This window comes from Dasypus novemcinctus, chromosome X, assembly GCF_030445035.2.
Source record: "Dasypus novemcinctus isolate mDasNov1 chromosome X, mDasNov1.1.hap2, whole genome shotgun sequence".
NCBI lineage: Eukaryota > Metazoa > Chordata > Mammalia > Cingulata > Dasypodidae > Dasypus > Dasypus novemcinctus.
Genome location: NC_080704.1, coordinates 84583439 through 84606443, shown reverse-complemented (window position 1 = coordinate 84606443; position 23005 = coordinate 84583439).

Below are 23005 nucleotides of genomic sequence, written 5' to 3'. Positions count from 1 at the left end.
GTAGCCCTCAGAAGAACCAATACCCAGGGTTGTATCTACTTTATCTATCTCTGGGACTCTGCTGAAGTGTGCATAAGGGCAATGCCTCTGATAACCTCCCAGCTCTTTTTGGAGACTCATAGCCATATAGACTCATTTGTCCTTTCTATTTCCCCCTTGATTCAGGTCAAAAAGCATTTTTAACTCTTGGTATTATATGTAGACTGAGATATTCTGCTGGTCCAAGTTGACCCTTTTATTTAAGGCCATTACTAGTTACATCATCAGCTGGTACTTGGTAGTAATCCCTCGGTGCCAGGGAGGCTCATCCCCAGGAGTCACGTCCCATGCTGGGGGGAAGGCCACGCATTTACACACTGAGTTTGGCTTCAAGACTGGCCACTTTTGAGCAACATGGAGGCTGTCAGGAGGTAACTCTTAGGCACCCTGCAGCTCTAGGCCTTGTTCTTATTTCGGGTGCACAGGGTCACAAGCATAGTCATTAGTATCAAGGGGTCATTGTTGGACCTTCATTCTTTTTTGGTCTTTGCCATTGCACTTGGGGGATTGTTGCTGTTCCTTTAGGGACTGTGATAGAGCTCCCCTGGCTAGGAAGTCAGCACTCCCTCAGTTGTTTTTTATTATATCCATTATGAAAATATCCAAAAATTTTTTTGTACCCTGTATATATGACCTGGAGAACTCCCTGACAACCATGTGTCCCCTGTCAGTAACATCCCACACCAGTATTTCTCCCTGCCATTAATAGTAAAATTGAATATAGTGGTCAGTTTAAAGGTTAGATATAGAATACACATTAATTTAGAAAAATTAAGGTAAAAATAAATTGGGGTATCAAAAAATTTAAAATGCAAAAGCTTTGTTTTTGATGTTTTGCCTTCCATCACTGCAATAAGTTTTGCCCTGTATGCAAATTGGCAAGGCAACTTCTTCCGTCTTTTCTTCAGTGTCTACATCCTTTCTTTTTCTTTTCCTTTTTTCCTAAATATTAAACTTATCTTCACAAAAGTTTTAGATCACAGTAATTCATATATACGATATACACTACTCCCACGTATCGAACATAAAACCCTTTTTCCTTCCACAGCAATAATCTTTTTACATGTTCATACTATATTTACTGAAACTGATGTACAGATATTGAGACAATAGCTTTCAAACGAGGTAACATTTGGGTTTACATTGTAGTTTATATTTTAGACTATATGATTTTCTAAATTTTTAGTTATCTTATGTTTTACATTATGATTTACATTTTAGCCTATCAGCCCCTATATTTTTTGGTGTAATTTAACATGTCTTATATCCATCCTTGCATACTCTTGAGGAACACTTCTATTGCCCACACAGTTATATTGGTTCCATCTATTCAATACCTCTTTCCCCCTCCCCTTAGGGCCCACAGTGACAGTCAATCATCATTGCTTGACGGGCCATGTTGAGAGATACTTGCAACAGTGTTGAAGGTTTGACATGCTCAGCTGCCCTAATGCATTGGGAGCCACCATTTCCCTCGAGAGATACAAATCCCTCTATTTGAGAACATCAGTCCTCCCCAGGATGTGGGTATACCTTCACTCTCATTATGTGGGTCTCTATCCAATGATATAACCCACTATCACAACATGAGAATTCACACACTCCCTAGAAGCCTGTCCTGTGTCAGATTATCCCCTTTTAGCATCTTAAATAGGTAATCTTCCTTATTATATTTTTGAAAAAGTTTTCTCAGCATTCTACTCTCATCAAATACCTGATAATCTCCTATGTTCATATGATCCCACACCCTCCCCACAATTTCTTGGGCTATATTACCTGTCCTCCCATCCCTAGGCCCCCTCAAGCCTGCAAAGCCCCACCCAAAGGTAACCCTATTCCACCTTTTTATCCCTTCCTTGTACAAATACCTCCAGCTTATCGTAGATTTCTCTCATGTAGATGTCAGCTTACATCCTTCCTCTATCCCCCAATTTCCTTTAAACCTATCATTCAGACTCTAGCTCTCTGAGGCAGCTTCGTTTACTTGTTTCATATCATTGAGGTCATGTAGTATTTGTCCTTCAATGCCTGGGTTCTTCACTCAACATAAAGTTCTCAAGATTCATCCATGTTATCAGATGTGTTTGTAGTGCATTTTTTCTTAAAGCTGAGTAGTATTTCATTGTATGTATATCCAACATTTTATTTATCCATTCATCTGTTGATGGCCATTTGGGTTAATTCCAACTTTTTGCAAATGTGAACAATGCTGCTATGAACATTGGTGTGCATATATCGGTTTGAGTCCTTGTTTTCAGTTTTACTGTGTATATACCCAGCCATGGAATTGCTGGGTCATATGGCAAATCTGTTGCTAGTTTTTTGAGAAACAGCCAAACTCTCCTCCAGAATGGCTGGATCCTTCTGCATTCCCACCAGCAGTGGATGAGTGTTCCCATTCCTTCACATCCTCTCCAGCATTTATAGTCTTCTGTTTTTTTCATAGCTGCCAATCTTATGGGCATAAAATGGTATCTTATTGTAGTTTGATTTACATTTCCCTAATAGCTAGACATTTGAAGCATTTTTTCATGTACTTTTTGGACATTTGTATTTCTTCCTTGGAGAAGTGTCTGTTTAAATCTTTTTCCCATTTTTTAAATGAGATGTTTGTCTTTTTATTTTTGAGATATAGGAGTTCTTTGTATATACAGGTTATAAGTCTCCTTTCAGATATCTGGTTATCAAATATCTTCTCCCACTGTGTAGGCTCTCTTTTCACTTTCTTGACAAACTCCTTTGAAGTGCAGAAGGCTTTAATTTTGAGGAAGTCCCATTTATCTATATGTTCTTTTGCTGCTCGTGCTTTGGATGTGAAGTTCATGAAGCCATTTCTTATTACAAGGTCCTGTAGATGTTTCCCTACACTACTTTCCAAAGTCTTTATGGTTTTGGCTCTTATATTTAGGTCTTTGATCCATCTTGAGTTGATTTTTTGTATAAGGTGTGTTTTGGTAATCAGCTTTCATTCTTTTACATATGGATATCCAGTTCTCCAGGCACCATTTGTTGAAGAGGTTATTCTCTCCCAGTTGAGAGTGTTTGGTGCCTTTACCAAATATTATATGACTATATATATATATGAGGATCTATAACCGAACTCTCAATTCGGTTACATTCTTCTGTGGGTCTCTCCTTGTGCCAATACCATGTTGTTTTCACTACTGTAGCTTTCTAGTATGTTTTGAAGTCAGGTAGTGTGATTCCTCCAATTTCGTTTTTCTTTTTCAATATGTCTTTGGCTATTCGAAGCCTCTTTCCTCTCCAAATAAATTTCATAGCTATTTTTCTAGTTCATTAAAGAATGCTCTGTTGATTTTTATTTGGATTGTATTGAAAGTGTTGATCAGTTTTGGTAGGATAGATATGTTAATAATATTTAGGCTTCCTATCCATGAATAGGGATATTCTTCTATTTATTTAGGTCTTCTTTGATTTCTTTGAACAGTGTTGTGTAGTTCTCTGTGTATAAGTTTTTTACATCTTTAGTTAAATTTATTCCTCGGTATTTGATTTTTTATTTACTATTGTAAATGGTATTTGTTTCTTGATTTCCTCCTGAGCTTGCTCATTATTGGTATACAGAAATACTACTGATTTTTGCACATTGATCTTATAACCTGCGACTTTACTGAGCTCATTTATGAGTTCTAGAACTTTTATTGTAGACCTCTCAGGGTTTTCTATATATAGTATCATGTCATCTGCAAATAATGAAATTTTGACTTCTTCCTTTCCAATTTGAATGACTTTTATATCTGGTTCTAGTCTCACTGCTGGAGCAAATACTTCTAAGTCAATGTTAAATAGAGAGGTGATAGTGGACGTCCATTTCTTGTTCCCGATCTTAGAGGGAAAGATTTTAGGATTTCACCATTGCAAACAATGTTGACTCTGTGTTTTTCATATATACTCTTTAACATGTTCAGAAAATTTCCTTGTATTCCGATCTTTTGTGGTGGGTATTTTTATCAAGAAAATGTGCTGTATTTTGTCAAATGCTTTTTCTGCATCTATAGATATAATCATGTGATTTTTTCCCTTCAATCTCTATATATGGTGTATTACATAGATTGATTTACTTATGTTGAACCATCCTTGCATACCTGGAATAAATCCCACTTGGCCATGGTGTATAATTCATTTAATGTGTTGTTGAATACTGTTAGCAAGTATTTTGTTGAGGATTTTTGCATCTAGGTTCATTAGAGAAATTGTTCTGTAATTGTCCTTTCTTGTGGTGTCTTTGTTTGACTTTGGAGCTAGGGTAATGTTGGCATCATAGAATGAGTTAGGTAATGTTCATTCTCTTTCGAGTTTTTTAAAGAGTTTCAGCAAGTTTGGTGTTAGTTCTTTCTGGAATGTTTTGTAGAATTCACCTGTGAAGCCATTTGGCCCAGGGTTCTTCTTAGTAGTTACGTTTTTTTATTTTATTTTATTTTATTTTATTGACTTTGTAATAATATTACATAAAAAAAATATATATGAGGTCCCATTCAATCCCAACCCCCACCCCACCTCCCCCCCCCCCCCCCCAGCAACACTCGTTCCCATCATCATGACACATCCATTGCATTTGGTAAGTACATCTTTGGGCACCTCTACACCTCATGATCAGTGGTCCACATCATGGCCCATACTCTTTTAATGATTGATTCTAGTTCTTTACCTGTGATTAGTTTGTTGAGATCATCAATTTCTTCTTTCATCAATATAGGCTGCTTATGTGTTTCTAGGAATATGTCCATTTCCTCTGAATTGTCATTTTTGTTGGAATATAGTTTTTCAAATTATCCTCTTATGATAGTCTTTATTTCTGTGGGGTCAGTAGTGGTATCCTTTCTCATTTCTTATATTGTGTATTTGCATATTTGCTCTATTTTTCTTTGTCAGTCTAGCTAAGGGTTTGTCAATTTTATTGATCTTCTCAAAGATCCAGCTCTTTGTTTTGTTTATCTTTTCAAGTGCTTTCTTATTTTCTAATTCATTTAATTCTGGTCTTATCTTTGTTCTTTCTTTCTTTCTTCTTCCTGTGGGTTTACTTTGTTGTTTTTTTACTAATTCCTCCCAATGTGCAGTTAGTTCTTTAATTTTTGCTCTTTCTTCTTTTCTGATGTATGAATTTATGGCTATAAATTTCCCTCTCAGTACTGCTTTTGCTGCATCCCATAAGTTTGGTATATTGTGTTAACAATTTTATTCGTTTCAAGGTAGTTATTAATTTCTTTTGAGATTTTCCCTTTGACCAACTGTTTTTCTAAGAGTGTGCTGTTTAATTTCCATACCTTGGTGTGAAATCTGTACCTCTGGCCCTTGCAGATATCCAGCTTCACTACACTGTGGACTGAGATATTATTTTGTATCATTTGAATCTTTCTGAATTCATTGAGTCTTTCTTTATGGCCTACCACATGGTCTATCTTGGAGAATGATCCATGTGCACTTGAGAAATATGTATATCCTGTTTTACTTGGGTGTAATGTTCTGTACATATCTATTAGGTTCAGCTCCTCTAATATACTATTCAAAATATTTTTCTTTATTGATTCTCTTTTGAGATGATCTGTCCAAAGTTGATAGTGGTGTATTAAGTCCCCCACTATAATTGTAGAGGGATCTATCCTTTCACTTAGTTTTTCCAGTGTTTGACTCACATGTCTGGAGGTGCCCGTGGTAGGAGCATAACTATTTTTGATTGTTTGTTCTTCTTTAAGATTATCCCTTTCACTAATATGCAGCATCCATCTGTCTCTCACAATTGTTTCACATTTAAAGTCCACTTTGTCTGATATTAATATAGCTACTCCTGCCTTTTTTTTTTTTTTTGTTATTGTTTGCTTGTAAGATTGTTTTCCAGCAATTCACTTTCAATCTCCTTGACTCCCTGGGTCTAAGATATGTTTCTTGTAGACAGCATATAGATGGGTCATATTTCCTTATCCAATCTTCCAGTCTGAATCTTTTGACAGGTGAATTTAATCCATTGACATTCAGTGTTATTACTTTCAAGGAAATATTTATGTTAGCCCTATTTTGTTTGGATTTGTGTTTGTCATATTTTGTTTTTTTTTTCCTTCTCTTTCTTTTTTAGTTGCTCTTACACTCTCCTCCAATCTGCCTCTCCTGTTTTTTTCTTTCTTTCAGCAGAACTCCCTTTAACATTTCTTGAAGGGCAGTGTTCTTATTGGCATACACTTTTAATTTCTCTTTATCTGTGAATATTTTGAACTCTCCATCATTTTTGAATCCTAGCTTAGCTGGGTAGGTATTCTTCATTGGAAATTTTTTTTATTTTAGTACCTTGGCTATATCATACTGCTGCCTTCTTGCCTCCATGGTTTTAGATGAGAAATCAGCACTTAATCTTATGGAGCCTCCCTTGTATGTGATGGTTCTCTTTTGTCTTGCTGCTTTTAGAATTTTCTCTTTGTCTTGAGCATTGGGTAATTTGACAAGTATATGTCTTGGGGTCGGCCTGTTGGGATTTATGGTGTTTGGGGTGCATTGTGCTTCTTGAACATGTACATCCATCTCCCTCAGTAGATTTGGGAAGTATTCAGCCATTATTTCCTGCAACACCCCTTCTGACCCCTTTCCCTTCTCTTCTTCTTGTGGGATGCCTATAATATGTATGTTTGTGCACTTTGCTTTGTCATTCAGATCCCTATGTCCCAGCTGGATTTTTTCTATCTTTTTGTCGATCAGTTCTACTATCTGTTTGATTTCAGATGTACTGTCTTCCCCATCGCCAATTTTCTCTTCTGCCTCTTCTAATCTGCTGCTATTTGCTGTGAGTGTTTTTTTGATTTCTTGAACCGTGGTGTTCATCAACATCATATCTGTTATCTTTTTGCATATGTCTGCAATTTCCTTTTTGTTCTTCTAGGCTTTTTCTTCATATTGTTAATCTCTTCCTTTACTTATTTAAGTTGATCTCTAATATATGTTTTGAGATCTTTAATTACTTGTCCAATGTTCTGCTCCCCTTCCTGGTTTTTATTTTGTTTACTGGATTTGGCCATGTTTTCCTGATTATTGGTTTGATTTGTAGTTTTTTGTTGCTGTCTGGTCATCATTTTATCTTGACAGGTTTAATCAGTTCCTTAGCTTCTTTGTCTAGTCTTGTGGATTAATTAGGTGTTGTTCGTGCATAAGTGTTATGTCTTCTCTTTGTCACTTTGTTCTTTGTACTCTATTTTCTTGTTGCTGGCTAAGTTCACTTTGAAGGAAATTATTTGGGCCAGGGAAAACACAATTAGTAAGAAAAGAACATGTATAAAGTAGTATTGGTAATAAATGTTAACAGAGCATCAATGTGAGATCTAAGAGAATGGATATTAGACTCATGTAAGTTGTGTAGAGTTATAGCAGTAAGTAGAGTACCTATGATGAGACAGTCAACTGAATATGGTGAGAAGTATAGTATGAATTAAAAGGCCAGTGTTTTCATGAGAGAGGGAAGGGGAAAAGAAAGACAATAATATCAAGAGTGGATAAAAGACAGAAAAGAGAACAAAGGTATTAGAAATAAAAAGTCAGACAATTTGGGGGCCAAAGAAAGGCAGGTGGAATGTAAGAGAAACAGTAGGTGATGGAGGATAGAAAGATGTAGGGGAAGGGGGATATTGTAGGTGGCCAAAATCAATACACACAGAATTGAGGAAATGGAGGATGAGGAAACACAGCAAATGTGCAGTGCTCTCTTCAGCACCTATTATATAAAGAAAAGAAAAGAAAAAAGAAAAAAGATGAGAGAAAATAAGCGGGTAAAGAAAAGGGGGGAAACAAGCAAGAGAAAGAAAAAGAGAAAAAAACTAAATAAATGAAAAAGGACCTTGGGGGATAAAATGGGAGAAAAGAGCAGGAGACAAAGCAATATTAACTACTATGACAAAAAAGAAAAAATAGAAAAAAGAAAAGAACCAACATTTCACACTAGACTTCAGTCACTATTATAAATGAATTTTTTTTTCTGATTTCCTCCTCAGACTGCACTTCAGTAGTTTACAGAAATGCTATTGATTTTTGGGTATTAATCTTGTATCCCACCACTTTGCTGAACTCTTCTATTAATTCTAGCAGCTTCATTGTGGATTTTTCAGAATTTTCTAGATATAGGTTCATATCATCAGCAAATAGTGAGTTTTTCTTCTTCCTTTCTTATTTAGGTGACTTTTATTTATTTATCTAACCTAATTGCTGTAGCTAGAAATCCAAGTTCAATATCAAATAATGTTAGTGACAGTGAGCATCTTTGTCTTGTTCCTGATTTCAGCATTAAAGCTTTCAGTCTTTCATTCTTGAGTACAATACTATTTGCAAGTTTTTGATAAAGCACTTTATCATATTGAGAAAGCTTCCTTCTATTCCTATATTTTGGAGTTATTTTATTGAGAAAGTGTCTTGTATTTTATCAAATGCCTTTTCTGCATCAGTTGGAAGGATATGATTTTTCTTCTTCAATTTATAAATGTGGTTTATTGCACTATTTGATTTTCTTATTTTTTAATATTGTCAATTATTTATTATTTTAATATACTTTTTCTTTTTTTATAAAGAAAATTAGATTGCATGAATATGACACAAAAAATATAGGCAACTCCCATATGCCCCACTCCCTAGCCCTCCCATATTTTTCCATAACCGCAACATCCTTCATTTGTGTGGTATATTTGTCATAATTAGTGAACACACCTTAGAACATTACCACTAATGATGATTATACTTTACATTATAGGTATAATGTAATAAACCTCTCTCCAGCACATTTTACAAGTAATTACATGATATACAATGGCCTGTACATGTCATTCAGGATAATTCCCAAGTACCAAGAATACCCCCAAATTACACCTACTTTTCCTTCTCCCTCCCCTTAGAAACTCCAGTGGCCACTGCCTCCACATCCATGATAAAAGTTCTTCCATTGCTAAGATCACAAGTCTACAGTAGAAGAACTGTAAGCCTACTTTAGCCCATCATCCTATTCCCAATCCTGAGGATTCTATGATGGTGTTGTCCACTCGACCTCTAATTGAAAAGGGGATTGGTACCAAGGGGCAGATGGATGGGAGCTTCCTTCTTGCAGTTGCAGACTCTCTGTTCCTTGAGATGGCTGTTGTCACTCATCATCTCCTTGTTAGTTGTACTGGGTGAGTCCAATGAACTAGAGAGTAGGTTTTTGCAAGTCTGTGGAGATTCAGAGCCCAAATGGCACATAGACAGCCCAAAGATTTAAGTCTCTTGAACTTACAACTATCAACTCTTGTACTAACTATAGGTTCAAATAGAGGGGCAACAGAACCATGTGTAAGGAAAACACAATTAAGTCCAACACTATCACACTAGGGAGTGTAAATAAATTCCAACGTAGGGCCCACAGAGAGGGTGCCAAACTCCTGAGCTGTCTGCCCTGCCTACAGAGTGTCTGGATGTCACTAGAGCCCTCAGGATCCCCCCTATTTGAGGCAATATTTATTTCAGCAGTCTATGAGTTCCTACTGAGATGTGCATAAGCATAATCTCTGAAATGACCTCCTGATTCACTTTGAAGTCTCTTAGCTGTATAAACTCATTTGTCTTTACCATTTGCCCCTTTTGGTCAAGGTCTCTGTCCAGTTGCATTGCTAATTGGTGCTTGGCAGTAATCCCTCAATGCCAGGTAGGCTCATCCCTGAGAGTCATGTCCCATGCTGGAGGGAAGGTAATGCATTTATATGCTGAGTTTTGGCTTAGAGAGAGGATATTTGAGCAACAAGGAGGCTCACAGGAGGTAATGCTTAGTCACTGTATAATACTGTGCTAAGTTTCAATTTCAGAAGTATACATTCATAAGGACAGTCATCACAATCAAGGGCCCATCAGTGGCTTATCCTCCTTCACTTTTCTCTGCCCCTGTAGTCAGGAGGTTCTTGCTGTCCCAGTAGAAAATGTGGCAGAGCACCCAGGATGGGAATTCAATATTTCTTTGGTTACTGTGTGGATCTCCACCCACTGTGACAATGCCCCATGAACACTTGATCACATTCATATGCCTTATAGGTGTGCACCAGGTGAACCTCCTCTGATGTATCCCCCCTCTCTGACAGCTCACACCAATCATCCTTCCCTGGAAGAGTTGTAATCCTTCTGTGGTGCAAAACTTCTTCAAATTTGAAGCCAACAAAATAACCAAATACAATTAATGGGAAAATGATATAATAATGGTGATTTAAAAAATAACAAATAAAACACAAGAATTGTTTAAAAGTTTGAAATAATGAAAAAAAATATCAATTTTTTTATGTTACGTCTTTCATCACCATAACATCTGAAGTATTGTATGTACAGTGAATTTTTCTCCCATTTATTCACCCAGTGTCTAAATTTTTCATTTTGTCTTCAAAGAAGCTTTAGGTTACATGAAAGTCACATATAGAATATAGGTATTTCCCATATACCCAACATCCTCTCCCTTTTCCTCTTTCCCCTATTAATAATATCTTACATGCAGATGGTAGAAATGTTATAATTGATGTACAAATATTGAAACATTGCTACTAACCATGGTCAATGATTTACATTGTGGTTTACATTTGGACTGTACACTTTTATAGATTTTGTTGAAGTTTGACATGATCTGTATCCATTCTTGCAGGATCATGTAGAACAATTCCATCATAGGAAAATGTCCAATGTCCTATCTGTTCTATTCCTCCCTCTCTCTCCCCTCAGGACCTATAGTAACCAGCAATATTAACTCATTGAAGGACCAGATTCATAGTTACTTGTGACAATTTCGATGACTTAATATACTGGCCTGTCCTCTCCTATTATGCACTGCCTATGCTCTCAAGAGGCTCCTATCCCTCTGTTTGAAATTATAGCAGGACTTCCCAGTATGGGAGTCCAACACCTTCCCCCTCATTATGTGAGTCTCCACCCTCTGATACAACATACTATGACAAGATGAATCTACACACTCTCTAGAAGCCTGCCCCAGATACAACCTGTCTTGCATGGCCCCCACATTCAACACCTTAAATCGGTAACCCTCCCCTGCCATATTGCCAAAAGAACATTTCCAAAATTATGGTTTCAACCACCTACCTGCAAATACTCAGAGTTCACATGCTTCCTTCCCTAACTCTTCCTCCAATTCCATGGACAGTCTAACCTACTCTTCCCACCCAATCCCCTTACACACTAGCACTGTCCAGCCCAATCGTACCATTGCACCACTGTTATGCCCATCCACTGCACAACTACAGCCTTCCACCTTATCATAGATTTTGCCCATATGGACATTGACACACAACCTTATTCTCCTTTTCTGTATCTTGTAAAGCTATCTACCAGACTCTATCTCTGTGGGCTTGCTTGATTTGCTTAATTCATATCAGTGAGGTCATGTAATATTTGTCCTTCAGTGCCCGGCTTGCTTCACTCAACATAAGGTCTTCAAGATTAATCCATGTTATCCTGTGTGTTAATACCTCACTCCTTATAGAACTGAATAATATTACATTGTACGTATGTACCACAATTTGTTTATCCATTCATCTGTTGGTGGACATTCACATTGTGCCCAACTTTTAGCGAGAGTGAATAATATCACAATGAACATTGTTGTGCATATATCTGTTCATGTTCCTGCTTTCAATTCGTCTGGATATATACCCAACCGTGGGATTGCTGGATCATATGGCAGTTCTATAGTTAGCTTCCTGAGGACCTGCCAAACTGTCCTCCACAATGGCTGCACCATTCTACATTCCCATCAACACATTCTTCCACATCCTCTCCAACACTTGTAATCCTCTGTTTTTTTTTAATAGCCACCAGTCTAATGGGTGTAAGATTTATATTTCATTGTACCTCTGATTTGCATTTCCCAAAGAGCATGTTGTGATGTTGTGATGTTGACCACTTTTCATGTGCTTTTTAGCTATTTGTATTTCTACTTTGGAGAAGTTGTTATTCAAATCAATTGCCCATATTGTAAGTGGGTTGTTTGCCTTTTTATTTTCAAGGTGTAGGATTTCTTTATATATGCTGGATATTCAGCCCCTATCAGATCAATGTTTCCCAAATATTTTCTCCCATTGAGTAGGCTGCCTTTTCATTTTCTTGAGAAACTACTTTGAGGTGCAAACATTTTTAATTTTGAGGAAGTCCCATTTACCTATTTTTTATTTCATTTCTCATGCTTTAGGTAAGATTTCATGAAACCATTTCCTAATACAAGATCATGTAGATACTTCCCTTCATTATCTTCTAGGAGCTTTATGGTTGTGGCTCTTATATTTAGATCTTTGATCTATTTTGAGTTAATTTTTGTAAAAGGTATGAGATTGTATTCTTCTCTCATTCTTTTGGATATGGACATAAATTTCTCCAAGCACAATTTGTTGAAGAGGCCGTTCTCTCCCTGTTGAGTGGGCTTGGAGGACTTGTCAAATGTCGGGTGACTGTGTATGTGGTGATTTCTATCAGAAGTCTCAATTCATTTCCATTGATCAGTATATCTATCCTTGTGACAATACCATGTAGATTTTTTTTTCTAATCATATTTTTATTGTATTTTTTGAAGATACATAGGTCATGAAAAATGTAACATTAAAAAATATAAAAGGCTCCCACATACCCCACACCCCACACCCCACACTCCTCCCACATCAACAACCTCTTTCATCATTGTGGCAAATTCACTGCATTTGGTAAATACATTTTGGAGCACTGCTGCACCACATGGCTTATAGTTTTCATTGTATTTTACACTCTCCCCCAGTTCATTTAATGGGTTATGACAGGATATATAATGTCCAGCATTTGTCCCTGCAATACCATTTAGGAAAACTCCAAGTCCCCAAAATGCCCCCCATCTCATCTCTTCTTCCCACTCTCTGCCCTCAGCAACTACTGTGACCACTTTCTCCAGATCAATGCTACAGTTTCTTCCATTACTAGTAACAATAGTTCTATAGAGAATACCAGTAAGTCCACACTAATCCATATTTTATTCCTCCATCCTGTGGACCCTGCGAGGGTGATGTTCACTCCACCTCTATATCGAGAGGGAGCTTAGACTCACATGGTTGAAGGATGTGATTCTCCTGCTTGGAGTTGTAGGTTCTCTTGGTTCTCTGGTGTGGTGGTTGGCCATTTTCACCTCCTTGTTAGCTGACCTGGGTAAGTCCAATTAACTAGAGAGTAGAAGTTGCAACTTTGCTGAGACTCAGAGGTCAGCTGGCACATGGCCAGTCCAAAGAGTCAAGTCTCCTGGGTATATAGCAACCCCAGCACCAACCACAGTTTCAGTAAAGGTAACAGAAGAGGCTTGTGTAGAAAGGTCACACCTGAGTCCAACTCCATCTCCCTCAGGAACACAAATTCCAAAGTAGGACCCACTGAGAAGGCACTGAACTCCAGAATGAACTGCCATTACCACAGACGCTGTGTGTCTCCATAGCCCTCAGGAGTAACAGACCACTGTGTCCTTGTAGTATGTTTGAAAGTCAGGTAGTGTGATTCCTCTGATTTCATTTTTCTTTTTCAATATATCTTTGGATATTCAAGGTCCCTTGACCTTCCAAATAAATTTCATACTTAGCTTTTCCAAATAAAAAATTGCTGTAATAATTTTTATTGAGATTGTGTTATATTTGTAATTCATTTTGGATAGGATAGACATCTTAATGATGTTCAATCTCCTTATCCATGAACAGAGAATATTCTTCCATTATTTAAGTCTTCTTTGACTTCCTTTAACAGTGTTGTATAATTTTCTGTGTTTAAGTCTTTAGTTAAATTTATTCCTAGGTATTTGATTTTTTTAGTTGCTAATGTAAACGTAAGTTTTTTCTTGATTTCCCCTTCAGATTGCTCATTATTGGTGTATGGAAAAGCTACTGATTTTTTCATGATTTTCTTGTGTTGAATTACATTTGCATATCTTGGATAAAGCCCACTTGATTGTGGACTTTAATTATTTCAATGTGCTTTTGGATTCTGTTTACAAGTATTTGTTTAAGGATTTTGCATCTATATTCATTAGAGATATTGGTTTGGAATTTTCTTTAATTATAGTATCTTTATCTTGTTTTGCTATTAGGGTAATGTTGGCTTCATAGAATGAGTTTGGTAGCATTATTTCCTGTTCAATTTTTTGGGAATAGCTTGGGTAAGAACAGTGTTAGGTAATTTTTGAATGATTGGTAGATTTCACCTGTGAAGCCATTTGGTCCTGAGTGTTTCATCTTTGGGAGGTTTTTGATATCTTTACTTGTGATTGGTTTTTGTTGAGGTCTTCTATTTATTTTAGGATCAGTGTTGGTGATTTGGATGTTTCTAGGAATTTGTGAAATATCTTTTTCCAACCTTTCACTTTTAACCCAGTTGCATCCCTATGTCTGAGGTGAGTGTCTCGTAGACAGCATATAGATGGTTCATATTTTTTATCCATTCCATTAGCCTATGATTTTTATTTGGGGAGTAAACCCCAATAACATTCAACATTATTAATGTGCAGACATTATGTACTCCATCCATTTTGTCATTTGGCTTTCTGTTGCCATTTCATACTATTTTCTGTCTTGTCACCATTTGATTTATCCTTTAATAATCTTCATTTCTACACTCTTCTCCAAGTCTCTCACCCTTGTTTTTTCCTTTCAAATGGCAGCATGCCCTTTAGTATCTCTTGTAATTCTTTTCTTTTGGGAGCATATGCTCTAAATTTTTGTTTGGCTGTGAAGGCTTTGAACTCACTCTCAGTTTTGAAGAACAGCTTTGCCAGACACAGAATTTTGGTTGGAGGTTTTTCTCTTACAGTACCTTAAATACATAATGCCACTTTCTACTCTCCTCTTTGATTTCTGATCAGAGGTGGACACTTAATCTTATCAAGATTCCTTTGTGTGTAATGCTTTACTTTTCTCTTGTTTTTAGAGTCCTCTCTTTATCTCTGATAATTATCATTCTAAATAATATGTGTCTCTGTGTAGATCTATGTGGATTTATTCTGCCTGTGGTGTGTTGCCCTTCTTGGACATTGATATTTATATCTTCCATAATTTTAGAGAAATTTTTGTTCATTATGTCCTCAAATATTCTTCCTGCCCATTTTCCATTCCATTCTCTTTCTGTGACACCAATAATGCATATGTTTGGGCCTTTCATATTATCATTCAGTTCCTTGAGACTCTGTTCCATTTTTTCCATTCTGTTCTATCTTTTCCAGTTCAGATGTTCTGTCTTTAACATCACTAATTCTGTCTTTGAGCAACTCAAATCTGCTCTTATGTGCCTCTTAGGCAGTTTTTTTTTAGTTAGGCCAGTAAAAATAATTTGTTGAGAAATGGGGGGAAAGAACAGAGCTTTCTGAGTAATGGGAGAGAAGGATGGAAATATGCACCAAGATTTGAAGTGGGTTCCTCTTTGCAGAGAGAGAGAGATTTGGCTTGTGTGATTAGCTTTCTAATGAATTTTTAATCTCATCCATTGTGTCTTTCATTCTTGTAAGGTCTGTTACTTTTCTTTGCTGGCTTTCTAATTGTTTATGCTCACCCAGGGTCTTCTTAATATCCTTTATCTTTTTAGTCTTTTTAAATTTCAATTCTTTGAATTGATTTAGGAGAGTTGTGTGATTACCACTGAATAATTGTCTTAAATCCTGTATCTTTTCAGGATATTTGGTTTATTCTTGGCTGGATCATCTCTTCCTATTTTCTACTATGGTTTGTAAGTTTTTGCTGATGTCTAGGCATCTGAATATGTTGGTGAGTTTCTCTGATGACCAATATCTTGCATAATTTTTATTTCACAGCTCTTCTTTGATGTTTGGTTCAACTTTTTTCTAAGACTTTAAAATTACCTAGATTAAGTTATGAAAGTTGTGTCAGAGGCTCAACAATTGGGCACAGGTTTTCTCCCAGGGGTTAAAGAACAGAGAGACCTAAAAGCAATTTTTTTGTCCATGCAATTTCCAGACTGGTCAGCAGAACACGCTTGTTGGTGCATCTTTCCATGGCAATATTTCAGTCTCCATTTTCCTGTGTTTTGGTCTGGCCAGAGCTTTTATTCAAACTGGGCTCTGCAGGCTGAATTCACTGAAGAAAACCCCCATGACTTCCCCTTCCTTTTTCCTTGTAATAGCTGACAGGGAGGAAGATGTTTGTTCTTCCCCTCAGTCAGCTGCAGTGAGCCAGGGGTTTCACCCCAGGTTAATATTTTGGGTGTGGAGGAGAGGAGCTCTTCCTGGCCACCATGGGTTTGGTACCTCAGGTTTGTTGTTTTATATTCCTTTTTTTGTCTTTATTTATTTTTTTAATATTACATTAAAAAAAATGAGGTCCCCATATACCCCCCACCCACCTCCCCCCACTCCTCCCCCCATAGCAACAATCTCCTCCATCATCATGAGACATTCACTGCATTTGGTGAATACATCTCTGAGCACCGCTGCACCTCATGGTCAATGGTCCACATCAGAGCCCACACTCTACCACGTTCCACCCAGTGGGCCAGTTTCACATTCTTTTTTTCTCCACTCCTCACAGTGCTGGGAGTTGTGAAGTGCTGTCCTGGTCTGCCAAACTCCAAAATGCATACCTCAAACAGTTTTTTACTATCTCCATTGTTTTTGTAATTGAGCTGAGACCTTCCTGCCTAATCTGATGCTATCTTCCCATTTTTAATATAGTAGTCATTCTAGTGGGTGTGTCATGTGGAAATTTGCATTTCCTTAATGGCTAATGATGCTGATTGTTTTATCATGTGACCGGCCATTTGTATATCTTCTTTGCAAAAGTATCTATTCAATCTTTTGCCCGTTTTTTTAAAAAGATTTATTTATTTAATTCCCCCCCTCCCCTGGTTGTCTGTTTTCTGTGTCTATTTGCTGCGTCTTGTTTCTTTGTCCACTTCTGTTGTCATCAGCAGCACAGGAAGTGTGGGCAGCGCCATTCTTGGGCAGGCTGCACTTTTTTTCACGCTGGGCGGCTCTCCTTACAGGTGCACTCCTTGCGCGTGGGGTTCCCCTACGTGGGGGACACCACCGCGTGGCACGACACTCCTTGTGCACATCAGCACTGCTCATGGGCCAGCTCCACATGGGTCAAGGAAGCCCGGGGTTTGAACCATGGACCTCCCATGTGGTAGACGGATGCCCTAACCACTGGGCCAAGTCTGTTTCCCCCACTTTTACCCATTTTAAAATTTAGCTGTTTGTCTTTCTCTTGTTGATTTCTTTGAATATTCTGTATGTTAAGCACTCATTGGATGTGTGGTTTCTAAATATTTTCTCCAATTTTGTAAGTTATCTTTTTACTTTCATCATACAGAACTTTGATGTACAAATGTTTTGAATTTTGATGAGGTTCCATTTATTTATTTTTATTTTGCTACTTGTACTTTGGGTGTAAAGTGTAAGAAACCATTGCCTAAATCAACATACTGAAGATGCTTCCCTATTTTTCTTCTAAGAGTTTTATAGTGCTGGATCTTATCTTTATTATGTCTTTGATCCATTTTTGTGTTGATTTTTGTATATGGTGTGAGGTAGGAGTCCATTTTCATTCTTTTTCATATGGACATCCAGTTTTCTCAGTGTCATTTTTTTCCTATGTTTTTTTTTTAAATTAAAGTTAATAGATAGCAAGGAATGTTACATTAAAAAATAAAAAAAAAATAAGAGGTTCCCATACAACCCACTCCCCATTTTAAAGAGACTATTGTTTCCCCATTGAGCAGACTTGACACCCTTGTCAAAAATCTGTTGGCCATAAATGTGAGGTTTGATTTCTGAACATTCAATCTGATTCCATTGGTCTGTATGTCTGTCCTTGTGGCAGTACTATGTTGGTTGTATGTCTGTCTTTGTGGCAGTACTATGTTGGTTTGATTACTATGGATTTGTCATAAATTTTAAGACTGGGAAGTAAGTCCTCTAATTTTGTTCCTGTTTTTCAAGATCACTTTGGTTATTTGGGGCCCCTTAACCTGCCATATAAATTTGATGCTTGGCTCTTCCACTCCTGCATAGAACTCTGTTGGGATTTATATATATATTAATTGTATCTGTAAATTATTTTACATAGAATTGACATCTTAAGAATATTTCATCTTCCAATACATGAACATGGAATATCTTTCCATTTACTTATGTTTTCTTTGATTTCTTTTAGCAATGTTCTGTACTTTTTTGTTTACAAGTCCTTTACACACATACTGGGTAAGATTTATTCTTAGATATTCCATTCTTTCACTTAATATTTTTATCTCTTTATTGTTTTTTTAAATTTCATTAAAAAAATATAAGAGGTCCCCATATACCTCCCACCCCCCAACACCTCACTCTTCCCACATCAACATCCTCTTTCATCATTGTGGGACATTCATTGCATTTGGTGAATACATTTTGGAGCACTGCTGCACCACATGGATAATGGTTTACATTGTAGTTTACACTCTCCCCCAGTCCACCAAGTGGGCCATGGCAGAACATACAGTTGCTATTTTAAATGGAATTTTTTCTTCATTTTTTTCTTCATATGGTTTATTACAATAGCAACACTAATGATTTTTGCATGTTGATCTTGTACCCTGCCACTTTCCCAAATTTGGTTTTAGTTCTACTCACTTTTTTTCATTCTCCCCCCACCCTCCTATTTTTTCTGTCTGTGTCCATTGACTGTGTGACCTTCTGTGACTATTTCTCTTTTTTTGTCTTCTCATCATTTTTCACCTCTAGGATTCACTGGGATTCGATCCTGGGGATCTCTAATGTGGAGAGCATTTCCCTGTTTCTTGTACCACCTCAGTTTATGGTTTCTGTTGCATCTCACTGTGACTCTCTCCTTTGTCTCTCTGTTTGTTATGTCATCATATTGCTGTGTGGCTCTCTGCATGAGCCTGCCTCACTGCACAGGCACTGGCTCTCCACATGGGCACTGGCTTTCTCTGTGGGCTCTGGCTTGCTGCACGGGTTGCCATGCAGGTCTCCACATGGGCACTGGCTGGATGCATGAGCAATGGCTTACTGTGCAGGCACTGGCTCACCATGCAGGCGCTGGTTCACTGCATGGGCAAGCCTTTACCAGGAGGCCCCAGGGATCAAAACTGGGTCCTCCCATATGGTAGACAGAAGCTCAGTCACTTGAGCCACATCAGCTTCCCTAGTTCTACTCACTTTGATGTAGATTTTTTCCAGTTTTTCAGTATATAAGATCATGTTATATGCAAATCAGGAAAATTTTACTTTATTATTTCCAGTTTGGATGTTTTTTTATTTATTTATATTGCCTAATTGCTCTAGGTAGAATTTCTAGTATAATGTTAACTAACACTGGTGACAATAGGTATCCTTATCTTGTTCCTCAGTCTTCTGTTTCTTTCTTTCTTATTTTAGGTAATGGTTTGTTGATTTCATTGATATTTTCAAAGAACCAACTTTTGGTTTTGTTGATTCTATTGCTTTTTTATTCTCTATTTCTTTTCTCTCCACTGTAATCTTTCTTAATTTCTTCTTTCTGCTTGTTTTGTATTTAGTTTGCTCTTCTTTTGTAGATATTCCAGTTTTGATGTTAGGTCTGTCATTAGAGATGTTTCTTCTTTTTTAATGTAGGAATTTAGAGCTATAAATTTCCCTCAACACTACCTTTGTTATATCCCACTGTTTTTGTATGTTGTGCTTTAACTTTCATTGACCTCAAAATCGATCCGAATTTCCCCTTTAACCCAATGGTTGTTTAAGAGTACATTATTTCATATCCACATATTTGTGAATTTTCCAGTTATCCCTCTGTTATTGATTTCTAGCTTTACTTCATTGTGCTCAGAGAAGATACATTGTATTTAAATATTTTTAATGTATTGAAAATTGTTTTGTGTTCTAATGTATAGTCTATCCTTTAGAATGAAACATGTGCACTAGAGAAGAATGTGTGTTCTGTTGCTGTTGAGTTAAGGTTTGTATATATGTTTGTAAGTTCTAATTTGCTTAGAGTGTCATTAAATATTCTATTTCCTTATTGAACTTCTGTCTAGATGTTCTATCCATTATTGAAAATGTTGTATTTAAGTTTTCTACTATTAATTTAGAACTATTTATTCCTCCAATAAAATCTGTCTATATTTTCTTCATCAGACCACACACACCCAGAGTTTGGAGAACTGTGTCTTTATGTCCCACTGCACCAGAAAGCTGTCCCAGGAGTTTGTGTTGCTCCCTGCCACAAGACTGTAGTGTGAGGGATCTTAGGTATGGCAAGGTGGATGATTACCAGTGTCTTCCTCCTGTTCTTCCTTGGATCCTACACAGTGTTCCATTAGTTTCCAGAGTTTCAAAATAATTGATTCAGACAGCCTCTGTCAAGTCAAGGATTGTTTTGGGGGATGGAGATTCCTGGAACTTTTCTACTTTACCACTTTACCACAATCCTCTTTTACTTTGAGGTTTTTTTCTTTTTTTTCAGTGTGAGGTAAGGATCTAAGTTCATTATTTCATATGTGAATATCTAATTGTCCTAGCACCTAGCATTTGATGAAAAGTCTACCCTGTTCTTCACTGAAAGACGTTGGTGCATTTATCAAAAATCAGTTTATTATAAATATAAAAATTTATTTCTGGACCTCTGTTCTCTTCCATTCATCTGTTTTACTATCCTTGGACTTGTACTATGCTGTCTAGATTACTGTGTATTTATAGTAGATTTTGAAATCAGGTTATATATGTTACCTAAATTTGTTCTTATTCAAAGTTGTTTTGGCTATTCTAAGTCCTTTGTGATTCCATATGAATTTCAAGACCAGTTTGTCGATTTTGACAGAAAAAGACTCCTGAGATTTTGATAGGACTTGCATAGAATTTATATATCAATTTAGGGAGAATTCATGGCCCACTGGATGGAATGTGGGAGAGTGTGGGCTATGATGTGGACCATTGACCATGAGATGCAGCGATGCTCAGAGATGTATTCAGCAAATGCAATGGATGTGTCATGATGATGGGGGAGAGTGTTGCTGTTGGGGAAGTGGTGGGGTGGGGAGTGTGGGGGGTGCGTGGGGACCTCATATTTTTTAATGTAATATTTTAAGAAATGAATTAAAAAATAAAAATAAAAATTTTAAATAAAGAAGAAAAAAATTTAGGGAGAATTGCCATCTTGAGATGTTGAGTCTTCCAATTCATTAACATGTAATATCTTTCCATTTATTTAAATCTTCCATTTTTCACATCAATGTTTTGTAGTTTTGAAGTGTACAAGTCTTGTGCTTTGTTAAATTTCTATCAATTATTTTATAATTTTTGTTGCTTTTGTGAATGGAATTTTTCCTTAATTTTATTTTTGAATGTTTGTTGTTAGGATGGAAAAATATAATTTATTTTTGTATATTAACCTTACATCATGCAGCTTCCTAAACTCTTTAAGAATTGGAGAAGAAGAAACACAGACACAGGAGAGAATGCCATGTATGAATGAATCAGAGACTTAAGTGATGCAAGTGCAAGCTAAGAAACACCAAGAGTTGCTGGTAAACCACCAGAAGCTAGGAATAGATAAGGAAGGATCTTCCCTACAGATTTCAGAAGGAGCTTGGTCCTGCTGACATCTTGATTTGTGACATAGAGCCACAAGAATTAAGACAATAAACTTCTGTTGTTTTAAGCCACTTACTTTGTGGTGTTTTGCATGGCTGCCCTAGAAAACTAATATACTTTCATATATAGAACACCACACCTAATATCTGCAGAATACAGCTTCTTTCCAACAACACATGAAATATTCCCAGGATAGTCCACATGCTGGGATATAAATGTAAAAGTTAAAAATAACTGACATCATATTAAGTATGTTCTCTTACCATGATGGGATTAAATTAGTAATCAGCAACAAAAAGAAATCCAGAAATTCATAAACTTTTGGAAAATAACATACTTCTATATAACCCATGATTCAAGGAATATGACAAGAGAAATTAGAAAATATGAATTAAATTAAATTAAATATAATATAGCAGGGTGGTGTTTGGGAATTCTGCACACGTGCATGATTGTTTTATAAGTTTACAACTTTTGTCTTAACATATTTAAAAATAATAATAGGGTGGGTTGGTGGAAAAATACACCAATGTAAGATAAGGACTATAATAAGTAGTAAGATTTTAACAATATTCTTTCATAATTTGTAACAAATGTCTCACGACAATGCAAGGTGTTGGTGGAGGGTTGTTGTATGGGACCCCAGTATAATGTTACACGTGCTTACTTTGTAAGTTCACAACTTTTACTATACACTTAATTGTTTATGTATGTTCATATATAAATGATATAAAGATAATAACAGGGTGGGTTGGGGGAAATACTTTGGTTAGTAGTAATATTTTGACAAAGCTCTTAAATCATTAGTTAAAAAGGTTTAACAACAATGCAAGGTATTAGTGGTAGGGTGAGTTATGAGACTCCTGTATGATGTTATGTATGTTTGTTTTGTAAGTTCACAACTATTACTATACACTTATTGTTTATCTATGTTTATATATGAGTGATATACTTCAATAAATTAATTTTTAAAATGACATAGCAAAGTTTATAGTATACAACCAAAGTAGAGCTTAGCAGAAAATTTATAATGTTAAAAACGCATTGCAGATAAAGAGGTCTCAAATAATAACCTAACCTTCCACCTCCAGAGATTAGAAAAATAAGAGAAACTAAGCCCATAGCAAGGAGAAGAAAGGAAATTATAAAGATTATAGGGGAAATCACTGAAACAGAAAACAGAAAACACAGAGAAAAGTCACTGAAACTAAAGTTTGGATCTTTGAAAAGATTCAATGTTTTGCATGGTTTCTTGATAGAGGCCCACACAATAGATAACAAAATATTAAACTATTATCCTGGGAGTCTTGACACTTTCTCAAATAAAATGGCAAAAGTCTCTGGAACATATAGGCAGTGCCTAATTTAAAAAAGTCAAAATGCCAA